We start from the raw sequence: 12528 nt of genomic DNA, 5'->3' as shown, positions 1-12528 counted from the left end.
TTTTTTTTTAAGTGGGAGTTGAAAACGGATATGGTTAGAATGATAGTTTAGTCTAATAAAAAATAGAAGGTTAAGCTCTAAGCCACCATTAGATATTTTTTCAAGTTTTATTTATGGTAGACATTATTCCAATTCGACTACCTAGATTTAAACATTTCTCTTGTTATTTCTTAAATAAATTGATTAGGCCTATTCAGTAAATATAAGAGATAAAATAACGAGAAATTATACAGAATAGCCAAAAGTAGATACCAGTTTTGAATTTTGGCCCATTTTTAAAATTTCTAATTTATGGCCTTTCGGTTGGGTTGACGGCCTATCACTAAACTTGATTTCCCCATTTTACCCTTTTTCTCCATGGTGGCTTCAAATACACGTATCCGGGTAAATTTGCGGCAGTTTAAACAATTTTCAACTAGAATTTGAGGAGATTCTCATCCATCTCTAACTATATTTATTTGTAGTTACCTAGGAAAAGGGAATCTCATACATCTTTTGTGTATTATGCTATAGCCAAAAACTATTGACCGTATTAAAGTTATTTATCTTTTTTTATCGCCAACAATTTTTTTTTTTTTTTTTTTGAAGATTGGTTTTACTACTAACTTGTGTTCCGGACGGTCAATTATGGAAGGGGAATTGCTTGATAATTCGCTCATTGGGTCGATATTTTCATAACGGTATGTAATATATATATTTTTAATATTAAGATTTACAAATTCATCCTTGTACATATTGATTTGTGAAATTTTTAAATCGATGGTGATTAGAATGAAAGATGAATTGAAGATTTGATGAAAATTGATATTTTTATGGAAGATTGTGACTGAGTATGCGACATTGGAGGTACGTCTAATGTGGTGTTGGTAAATCTAATGTGTAAATTGTAAAGAAGACAACCAATACCATGAAGAGAAGTGGTAGTTTAGATTTTAACCAGGTTGTTTCAAAATATCCTATTCGCACTAAAGACTTAGTTTTTAGTATAGAGTATTTGTGTAGTTGTTGATAGTCATACATAGTATTTGCATTTGCATGGCTCAATCTGATAAATTATTTTAGTTAGTAGGTGTGTGACAAAATATGATGAAGATTGTCGTTATTACAAGGTATTTACATCGTTTAGACTAACGAAGATTTCAGTTGCTTTTACTATGTGCAACTACATATATTCAAGTTTTAACTTGTTTTTTAGTACATGGTATTTTCATTTGAATGCCTTAATTTCTAATTATGTTTGTTAGGATTTTGTAGCTTTAAGTTAAATATTGTTTTTTAAAACTAAATTCGATTGGATTTGCTACTTGGTTTAAATATTTTATTTATTTATTTACTTATATTCAAAATTCAAACTAATGAAATTAGATCTCATGTTAGATTTTTTATTTAAAATACAACATAAGTGTAGAGATATTTTTGTCCATTATTAAATTTTAAACAGTACTAAGAATTAGTTGCTTGAACATTTTTACAAAGAAAAATGTGTTTGACAATTTTTCTAAAACACAATATCATTTTAGTCATTTGTACAATCATCTCTAACCTAATTCAAACTAAATAAATTGAGTTGGGCTCATGACATTAGGGCCCAAGGTCATGTTGAGTGTGAGCTTTGACTCTATGATTCATGATTGTGGGTAGCATATGAGCTTTTTGAGTTATATACTCATCCACTAGCTCTAGATTTAGGCCACGTTCGGTGTTAATTTTGAGAGGGTTAAAAGTTATCTTGAAAAAGTCTTTTTGTATTTGATAAAATAAAATATTATTAAATCCATTCAAATTACTTCTAAAATGCACGTTTATTTCGCACTATTTTTTAAATTAGTTTTCTACTAGTGTTTAGATTCTTAGAGAATCCGATTTCAGTTTTTAATAATTTTTAAATTTTCCTTAAAAAATTATTTCATATATCTAGCATCATTCTCATATACCAAAATCACCTCCTAATTTTTTGATAAGTTGAATGCAACAATTTCTTTAAAAAAAATCATACCATTTGGTTTTTTAATATATAACAGATTAAAGCTATTCCTTAATACTTTAACACGTATTAACAATTACTCTAGAGCAACAAAATATAACGTTGTGAAACAATTATTTAAAAAATTATAAAGAAAACACAAAATTTAACAATTGTTGTGAAATTGAGGAGCACAACTAAAACACGAATATGGAAAAAATATAATATAATAAAATATTATATAATAATATTAAATATATAATATATAATATATAATAAAATAACTAAAAACGTAAAATAACTAAAATTATAAAATTTGATAATATGTAAATTAGTAGAATTTTGAAGTGGAATCCTCACCAATGTATGTTTATTTTTAAGATCCACCAAATGCCACTATTTATAGGCAAAGTGGCAAGTAGATGTAGACTTACATGGACACCAAATATGAATAGTTACAAGACACATGGACAACATGAAATGTGACACATGACTTTTGGGATACTAAATAATAAGCATCTATTTATTATTATAATATTCATTATACTCCCCCTTAGATGCCCATATATATATATATATATATAATATGTCTCGTTAAAATCTTACTAGGAAAAATCCAATGGAAAAAAACCCTATTGAAGAAAAAAGAGTACATATTTCATATAATACATACTCCTAAAAGAATACAATATATTTACTCCTCCTCACGCAAACATCATTTAAGATTTTTGAGTCGCCGCATTCTAATGTTGTGCACTAATTTTTAAAAGTTGCGGTTGGTAATGCCTTTGTAAATAAGTCTGCCAAGTTATCATTTGAACAAATTTGTTGTGCAGTGATGTCGTCATTTTCTTCAAGATCATGAGTGTAGAAAAGCTTGGATGAAATATGCTTTGTCCTATCTCTTTTAATATATCCTTCTTTGATTTGGGCTATGCAAGCTGTGTTGTCTTCGTATAATATTATTGGAAGATTTTTATTAGAAGACAAACCACATGTTTCACGAATGTGCTGAGTCATTGACCTTAGCCATACACATTCTCAACTAGCCTCGTGAATTGCAAGAATTTTAGCATGATTTAAGGAAGTAACGGCTATAGTCTGTTTCATCGATCGCCATGATATAACAGTTCCTCCACATGTGAACAAATAACCTGTTTGAGATTTAGATTTGTGTGGATCAAATAAATATCTAGAAAATATCCAGAATCTGTATAACCAACTAGATCAAAATTTAATTTATTTGAATAAAACAAATCCATATCAATTGTTCCTTGGAGATAATGGAGTATATGTTTAATTCTGTTCCAATATCTTTTTGTATGAGAAGAACTATATCTAGCTAATAAATTTACTGAAAATGCAATATTTCGTCTTATATTATTAGCAAGATACATAAGTGTACAATTTGCACTAATATATGGTATTTCAGGACCAAGAAGTTCTTCATTATCTTTTTGAGGTCGAAATATATATTTCTTTATATCCAATGAACAGACTTCTATTGGAATATTTAATGGATTTGCTTTGTCCATATAAATTTTTTTCAAAATTTTTTCTATATAAGTTGACTGATGAATAAATATTTTATCTGCTAAATGCTCAATTTGCAAACCAAGACAAAATTTTGTTTTTCGAGATCTTTCATCTCAAATACTTTCTTAAGATATTCTACTGTCTTTGAATGCTCTTCAGGAGTTCCAATTATATTTAAGTCATCAACATATATAGTTATAATAGCAAATCCTGATTGTGATTTCTTTATGAAAACCCACGAAGATATTGGATTATTTTGATATGTTTCTTTCAATAAATATCCACTCATGCGATTGTACCATATCCGTTCTGATTGTTTCAATCAATATAGTGATCTCTGTAACTTTATTGAATATCATTCTCGAAAATTTGATGTATATGTTTCAGGTATCTTAAATCCTTCTAGGATTCTCATATAAATATCATTATCAAGAAATCCATATAAATATGCTGTAACTACATCTATAAGATGCATATCCAAACTTTTATACACAGTTAAGCCAATGAAATATTTAGTGTAATTGCATCCACCACTGGAGAATATGTCTCTTCATAATCAATATCAGGTCTTTGAAAACCTTGTGCAACTAGTCTTGCTTTATATCTGCGACCTCATTATTTTCATTTCTTTTTCTCACAAATACCCATTTGTATCCCACAGGTTTAACACCTTCTGGTATTCGGACTACTAGTCCAAAAACCTGACGTTTTGAAAGTGAGTTTAATTCTATCTTGATTGCTTCTTTCCACTGAAGTCAATCTTTTCTATATCGACATTCTTCAACAAATTTTGGTTTAGGATCCTCATTTTAGATATAATATCAAGAGCAACATTATATGCAAAAATGTTATCAATAATTATATTAGTTCGATTCTATCTCTTTTTGTCATGACATAGTTTATTGAAATTTCATTATTATCTTTAGGTATTTCACCTTCCTTACTAGTCATATCGATGATTTCTATATGGGTATTTACATCCTCAACCAAGTCTTTTTCGCTATGAATTATTTTTCATTTTTGAGGATTTTTATCTTTGGAACCCACTGGTCTACCACGCTTCTGGCGTATTTTAGACTCATTAGCGACAACTTGTTGTTTTGGGATATCAATTTTTAATGGAACATTTGCAGCTGGTTTATGTGACTTGGTTACTTTTTTTGCATCTATAAATGCATCTAGTAATCAATTTGCTATATTTTACAAATGAATTATTTTCTGAACTTCAAGTTCACATTGATCTATACGGGGATCTAAATGAGACAATAACGATGCATTCCATGTAATTTCTTTTTCCAACTTCTTAATTCCTTCCACTAATGTTGGAAAATTTGTCTTATTAAAATGACAATCAACAAATCGTGTAGTAAATACATCCCCATCAGGGGCTCAAGATATTTAATTGATGGGGAGTCATATCCAACATATATTCCTAACCTCCTTTGAGGACTCATCTTAGTGCATTGTGGTGGAGCAATTGGAACATATACTGCACACCAAAAACATTCTCAGATGGGGAATATTTGGCTTATGACCATAAGCTAATTGTAATAGCGAGTACTTATGATAAGCTACTAGCCTAATGTATACAAGTGACATTGCATGTAAAATAGTATGTCCCCATACAGATGAAGGAAGCTTAGCTCTCATAAGTAATGGTCTTGCAATTATTTGGAAACGTTTTATAAACGATTTTGCTAAACTATTTTTTGTATGAACATGAGCTATAGGATGTTCCACAGTTATCCCAATTGACATACAATAATTACCAAAAGCTTGGGATGTAAATTCACTAGCAGTATCAAGATGAATGATCTTAATTGTATAATAAAAAAAGTGTACTCTTAACTTAATTATTTGATCAAGTAATCTTATAAATGCAAGATTTCGACTTGATAATAAGCACACGTGTGATCATCTACTGGATGCATCTATTAATACCATAAAAATCTAAATGGTTCACTTGGTGGGTTAATAGGTTCACATATATCACCATGAATTCATTCTAAAAATGTAGGTAATTCAGTCCCCACTTTAGTTGGTGATGGTCTAATTATCAACTTTCCTTGAGAGCAAGCATTACATGATAATTCATTAGATTGAAGAATCTTCTGGTTCTTCAATAGGTGTCCATTTGAATTCTCAATAATTCTTCTCATCATTATAGATCCTGGATGACTCAATCGGTCATGCCAAATTGTAAATATGTTTGGATTCATGAACCTCTTTAGATTCATTGTTGCATATGTTTCAATTACTCGCATATGAGTATAATACAATCCAGAAGATTAATCAAGCCACTCTTCCAATATACGTTTTTCATTTGAGATAGTGGATATGATATATAAATATTTCACATTAATCTTACTATCAGTTTCAATATAATAACCATTGCAACGTATATCTTTAAAACTTAGAAGATTTCTCTTTGATTGACTAGAGAACAATGCATTGTCAATTGCAAATTTTGTTCCTCTAGGCAAAATAATATTTGATTTTCCAAAACCTTCGATCAAGTTTGCAGAGCCTGATATTGTATTTACTTTTGCATTCAGCATTGTCAATTTGGAAAAGTATTTTATATTTGTAAGTATTATGTGTGTAATTATACTGTCTGCCAGACATAGATCTTCTTTGCTAATTTTTAATCACCCAACATATGGAAATGATCCATGTTTCTTCATTAAAAAAAATAATTACAATAAGAAAAACAATACTTAAAATGTACAAAAGTTACTAAAAAGAATAAAGATAGATAACATTAAGTCTAGATATTCTCAAAATCAAGAGAAACACTTGATGTTCCATCAACTACGTCAACCTTCTCTTCAAGAGATTCAAAGAAGTCTGCAACATCCAAATTTGTCATATGGGATGGGTCAAATATATCATTATCCTGGTATGCAAAATTTGCTTCCATATTTTTTTCCTTTTTCCTTCAGAGAGGCTTGATAGAGGTCAACTATGTATTTTGACGTATGATAAGTACATGACCAATGTCCAGTCATTCCGCATCGGAAACACTTATTTTCAACACTTTTTGAACTCTTATCTTATGGAGTTTTTCCTTTGTGATCATCATTTTGTGTGGTTATTTTGAAATTTGAATGATTAAAATGACGACCACAAAAATAATAATAATTTCTTCTCCTACCATGTTCATGACCTTGACTACGACCATGACCTCAACCACGATTATTATTAAAATTCACAACATTCACTTCAGGAAATGGTTTCATTCCGATTGGTCGAGATTCATGATTTTTCATCAATAACTCATTATTTTGTTCGACACGAGAAGACATAAAATGTAGAAAATGTCTCCTCTAACATATCTACACTAGTAATTTTTTCTCCGCATAACAACAATTTTGAACTGATTTTAAATAATGCGGAGTTGTAATCACTTACTGATTTGAAATCTTGTAGCCTTAAGTGCATCCACTCATAACGAGCTTTAGGAAAAATAACTTTTTTTTTTTAATGATCATACTTCCCTTTCAAATTTTTTCACAAGATACCGGGATCTTTTATTGTAAGATACTCCATTTTCAATCATTTGTGGAGATGATGATGAAGGAAAATCATAGTTTTTGCTTTGTCTGACTGGATATCATATTTCCTTTTTTAATACTCCCCAAGATCCGTAGCATCCAGGTAGATTTGGCATCAAGTACCCATGAAAAATAATTATTGTCATTAATATCAAGGGCAACAAATTCTAATTTTGTGAGATTTGTTATGGCAGCACTATCACAAAATATTGTATTATGTCGGACCTACCTTTAGCACGAAAAAAAGCTCGTGTTGATAACGTATTGTGAAATTGAGGAGCACAATGGGAACAAGGATATAGAGAAAATATAATATTATAATATATTTATATAATAATATTAAATATATAAATTATAATATAAGATAAAATAACTAAACACATAAAATAATAAAATTATAAAATTGGATAATATGTAAATTAGTGGAATTTTGAAGTAGAATTCTCACCAATGTATGCGTATTTTTAGGATCCACCAAATGCCATTATTTATAGACAAAGTGGCAAGTAGGATGTGGACTTACGTAGACACCAAGCATGAATAATTATAAGGCATGTGGACAACATAAATAGTGACACATAACTTTTGGGACACTAAGCAATGAACATCTATTTATTATTATAATATTTATAATAACAATAGGTTTATTTTAGTTAGAGAAAATTTACTTTTTTTGGTCCTTATGTTTTGGGTCTAGTTTTCATTTAGCCTCTAGATTTTAAAATGTTACATGTCTAATTCTTAAGTTTTTTATTTGCTTTTAATTTAGTCAATAGGTTTCAAAATGTTAAGTTTTCTTCTTGAGATTTAAGTTTTGTTTCAATTTAGTTTTTAAGTTTCAAGATTTACACCTTTAACCTCGATTTTTAACTAAATACTCACTTTTCGTTTTTAGTGTTAATGTCTATTAATTAATGTAAAATAATGAGTATTTAATAATTTTTTGAGGTTAAAAGTGTAAATCCTAAAACCTAGGGATCAAATTAAAATAAAGCTCAAATTTCCCTAGAAACTAGATGAAAACCAAACTCAAAACTTAGGGACTAAATGTATCATTTTGAAATATATGGAATTGAATGGAAATTAGATCTAAAACCTTGGGGCCAATAACATATCTTTTGCTTCTATTTATATATAAAACTCAACAATGTAGTATTTGTTTTTTCCAAACACTATATCCAACTGATTCAAGTCTAATGTTGAAATTTACCAAACATTAATTTGCTTCGTGTTACAATTGATTTTTCTAAAAAAAAAGTTGCTACAAATTATTTTAAAAGCTACAACAATTCCAAACAATACCTTAGTCATACCTAATAATAATGACAAGTAAAAATGACTTATATATATATATATATATATATATTAAAAAAAATAGCTTTCAATAACATATGTGCTTGGTCTCTAACATTTTAAAATGGTTGTAGTAGTCCGTGAGTTTTTAAGAGTAGGTTTAAAGTGTACCTCTTCACTAACAGAATCTGATACGAAAACCCTAGCGAATTGGAATTAGAAACCCTTTTGGATGAGAACCCATAATTCTCAATCACTAAAACCCTCAAATAAACTCAATTTCAGCCCTAAGATTTAGGTTAGACACGGCTTGCTTTAAGATCAAATATCTTGAAACAAAGAACAAATTTCTCACCCAAGATTCGAACATTCCACAAGATAGGATGATCAATTCCACTTAAATGTTCTTGGCATGTAATTTAATACATGAATTGAAAAATTCAAGAAGCTCTCTTGGCTAATCTTGAAAGAGAATGCACAAAGGCCGAAATTCAATTCAACGTAAAACTTAACTCCTCAGACAACCTAATGGTAAGACTTAAATAGTCTCCCAATAAAAACCCTAATGCATCAAAGTAAAAAGAAAAAATTATCCCTACTTAAATGTCATAAAAAAGATAAAATTGAAAAATACTAAAATTATATCAAAATTATTAGATAAAATTTAACTATTAATTTGATGCCCGAGTGGTTCATATCATCCTCTCCTCCTTTTGAAGGATTTGTCCTCGAATTCAAATGAAAACCTTGTAAAGCAAAATTGAAGTCGCGAGAAGAAAATGATGTCAATTTTCTAACACTTCTCCTAGAAGCTTTTCATTGTAAAACAACCTTGTAGTCATGAGTTGTCAAAAGTTGATACTGTCTTGAGTTCTGTTTATTTTGGAAAGAATTCTGGTCTTTTGTGTTTTGCTTCAAAATCACTTTAACATCCTACAAAAAATCAAAAGAAACGCTATGCAAACTTGATTGAAGTTCACCTATTAGAAAACAAAGTCTTTTGTTAACCTCACAAATTTTCAAGCTACATTATTGGCTTTTCTCTCATTTTTATCCATGGACCGAGTATTCTTCACATGCTTTTGCCTCGATCTCGTGCCTTTTATTTTCCAACTCACACACATCAAATTTTTCTTCATGAGGAAATAACGATACAATAGTAGGATCAAATATTACCTTGAAATCTAGTAGAGGATAACCGGTATTAGCACAAAGTACGCTAGTTTCAAGTTCACTACCATCTACTTTCTCTACCCAGTACTACTTGCACATGCTTCTCAAGAAATAAATGGTACATAATCATGTGATTTCTTGCTACCTAATGACCTATTAGGTACAATACCACTATCATGCATAGGTACAATATTAGCAAGTTTCTCTTTACTACTTCCCATCTTATCAAAGTGCTCAAATTTGGAAGGGAAGCTCACCATTTCTGCTAATGAGTTGGCATTGAAATTGAACTTAGATTTAGTGCATCTTGGAGATCTTCTTTGGAGTTGTTTTTCTATCTTAATGGCAACCCCCACCATTATATTTCTTCCAAATCTTCACAAGGTTGAACATCTTCTCGATTAGCAAGCATATCAACAATCTCCTCATTAAGTCCTTTGTAGAATCAATCCATGGTAGCTTTCTCATCCTCATACATGTTAGTCTCCTTAAGTAATAGCAACATCTCTTCATAGTAATTTTTCACACATTTGTTTCCTTGTTTCAAAGTTTCGATTGTGGAAAGATTTGAGAAGAAGCTTGACTTCTTTCCATAAAAGCATCCCTTGATTTTTCTCCCTCCTTTTTTTTTTTATAACATATGATTCCACCATGTTAATTAGGGCATAACCATCAAATGTAGACACAATTAATTTTACCTTTTCTTTTTCACTACAGTGGTAGTCATCAAATATGACATCAATTTCCTCCACCTAGAGAAAATACTCATCCGCATTAAAATTACTTCAAAAGAACCGTGGAAGCATGTTTCTATCAACATAACAACTATTCTTCAAAGCTCTTCTTTATGTATACATGATCTATGAAATTCAGCTGCTCATAGCTAATTAACATGCTTGCTTGACGTATTTGACCTACTTGTCATAGCTAATTAACATGCCTGCTCATATCTAAGTCGATTTATTTTCAAATATGAAAAATAACATTGTCTATTAATAATAGACAATGATAGACTTTGATAGACATTTATCAGAGTTTATTACTCCGATACTGACAGATGTCTATCAATGTCTATCACTAATAGGCAGTGACAATTTTCTATATTTGAATATATTTCTAAAAATTTTGTCATTTAAAATAAATACTCTATGAAAAAATGTATATTTTTATAATTTTCTTATAAATATAAATAAAGCCTTACACCGATTCAGTTATTGAGTTTTAAATTGTTTAGAACATAAATAATTTCAAAGTTTCAATAGTTAGAATGAAAAATAAAACAGAAAATTAAAACAAATCTTGGTAGAAACTTTTGAAAGTAGAAGATCCTAGGTACCACGAATAACAAAATAAAATAAAAAAGACCAATAAGAAATGATGTTTGAATCTAATTCTTACACGACAAGTTTGAACCTACACAATCATCCCAAGTAAATATTTATGAATTTAAGAAAAATTGGCCAATAAATAAAAATAATAATTAAAAAAGCACCCAACTTTAGAAAATTTTAAATACAGTTAACCATTTGATTTTTTATTCTTAGTTTTTGAAAATGAAGCTTATAAATATCATTTCTACCTTTAAATCTCTATTTTTTTAATCTTTTTTTTTTTTTATTAATATATTAAAACACAAAGCCAACTTTTGAAGAAGAAAAAAATAGGCTCTATTTGATAATTGTTTCGTTTTTTATTTTAAAAATTAGATTCATTTCTCCTCAGTTTCTTAAAATTTAAAAAAAAATATAAATTTTTTAAAACTTAACATTTTTTTTTTAGTTTTAAAAAATCTGAATTGATTTTTGAAAATATTGGTGGAAAGTTGACAATGAAACCAAGAATTTAGAGGTAGAATGCATGTTTATAGACTTAGTTTTCAAAAAATAAAATCAAATACTTACCAAATGAGGCTGTAATTTTTGAAAACCTACTTTTGTTTTTTAAATTGGCTAATGAATTCAACTCTTTTACTTAAGAAATGTGAAAAATATTGTAAAAAATGAGAGGAAATAAACATGATTTTCAAAAACAAAAAATCAAAAACTAAATGGGCCTTAATAATCATGCCCTTAAACATGGTAATTTTTTCTCAATCATCTCTATTTAAACGTAGGAAATTACTACAACTATTTTAGAACAATAATAATGAAGATTGGGAGATCGAACCTCCGACTTAAACTATAGAATAGATTACTAGAATTAAACCTTAATTATATCATTCTAAGTACTCCATCAAAATATCTCATAGCAAAATACATAAATCAAACTTAAACTATAGAATAGATTGCTAGAATCAAACCTTCAAAGTATTGAAATTGTTACATATCAACCATGAAAAATTCAATTCAACAACATTTGAAGGTAGTAATTGAGATTCAAACTTTTGACTTTTTGTTAATCAACTAATCAACTATATTTAGGTTGGTGTTAAAAAAAGTTATATTTTAATTTCATAGACCAACTTTCGAATTTGTGTCAAATATCTTGAGTGCTCATATACTGTAGATAGTTGTTAAAGTGAATGTCAATGATCATATCCTATTTATTATACTAAAAGTATTCATTTGTTGTACTACCTCCCTTGACATGGAGGTCAAATTGTTCCTTTATATGTAACAACAATTGCTAATGTATCTCATGGGTTGATGCCAACCACCAAATTTGAGATGAGCCATGGGATGGGTGGATGGTTGTCACTCGCTCAATCGTTATATGTTCGAAACCTTTCTCAATATTAGAACTATTTAGATGAAGGAAAGACTATTGAAGGAGACTACAATAATGTGGCTATTTCACAGGTGAATTTTAAAGTTTGCATATCTTTTAATAACTACTAGATATAAATTTGACTTTCATCTCATAATTCAACGTAAAAAATTGACAATCACATTTTATGATAGTCTCATAAATTAATTTCTTCAGATGAAGAACATTAATGGTTCTCAAGTTGAACCCTTAAAAAAGTTGAAAAGAAAAAGAAATGCATTGTACAACCAAGACTTAAGGATA

This window comes from Benincasa hispida, chromosome 5, assembly GCF_027475165.1.
Source record: "Benincasa hispida cultivar pf3 chromosome 5, pf3_genome.v1.1, whole genome shotgun sequence".
Classification (NCBI taxonomy): domain Eukaryota; kingdom Viridiplantae; phylum Streptophyta; class Magnoliopsida; order Cucurbitales; family Cucurbitaceae; genus Benincasa; species Benincasa hispida.
The sequence above is the reverse complement of the archived record's forward strand: the minus strand, read 5'-3'. Positions refer to the sequence as shown.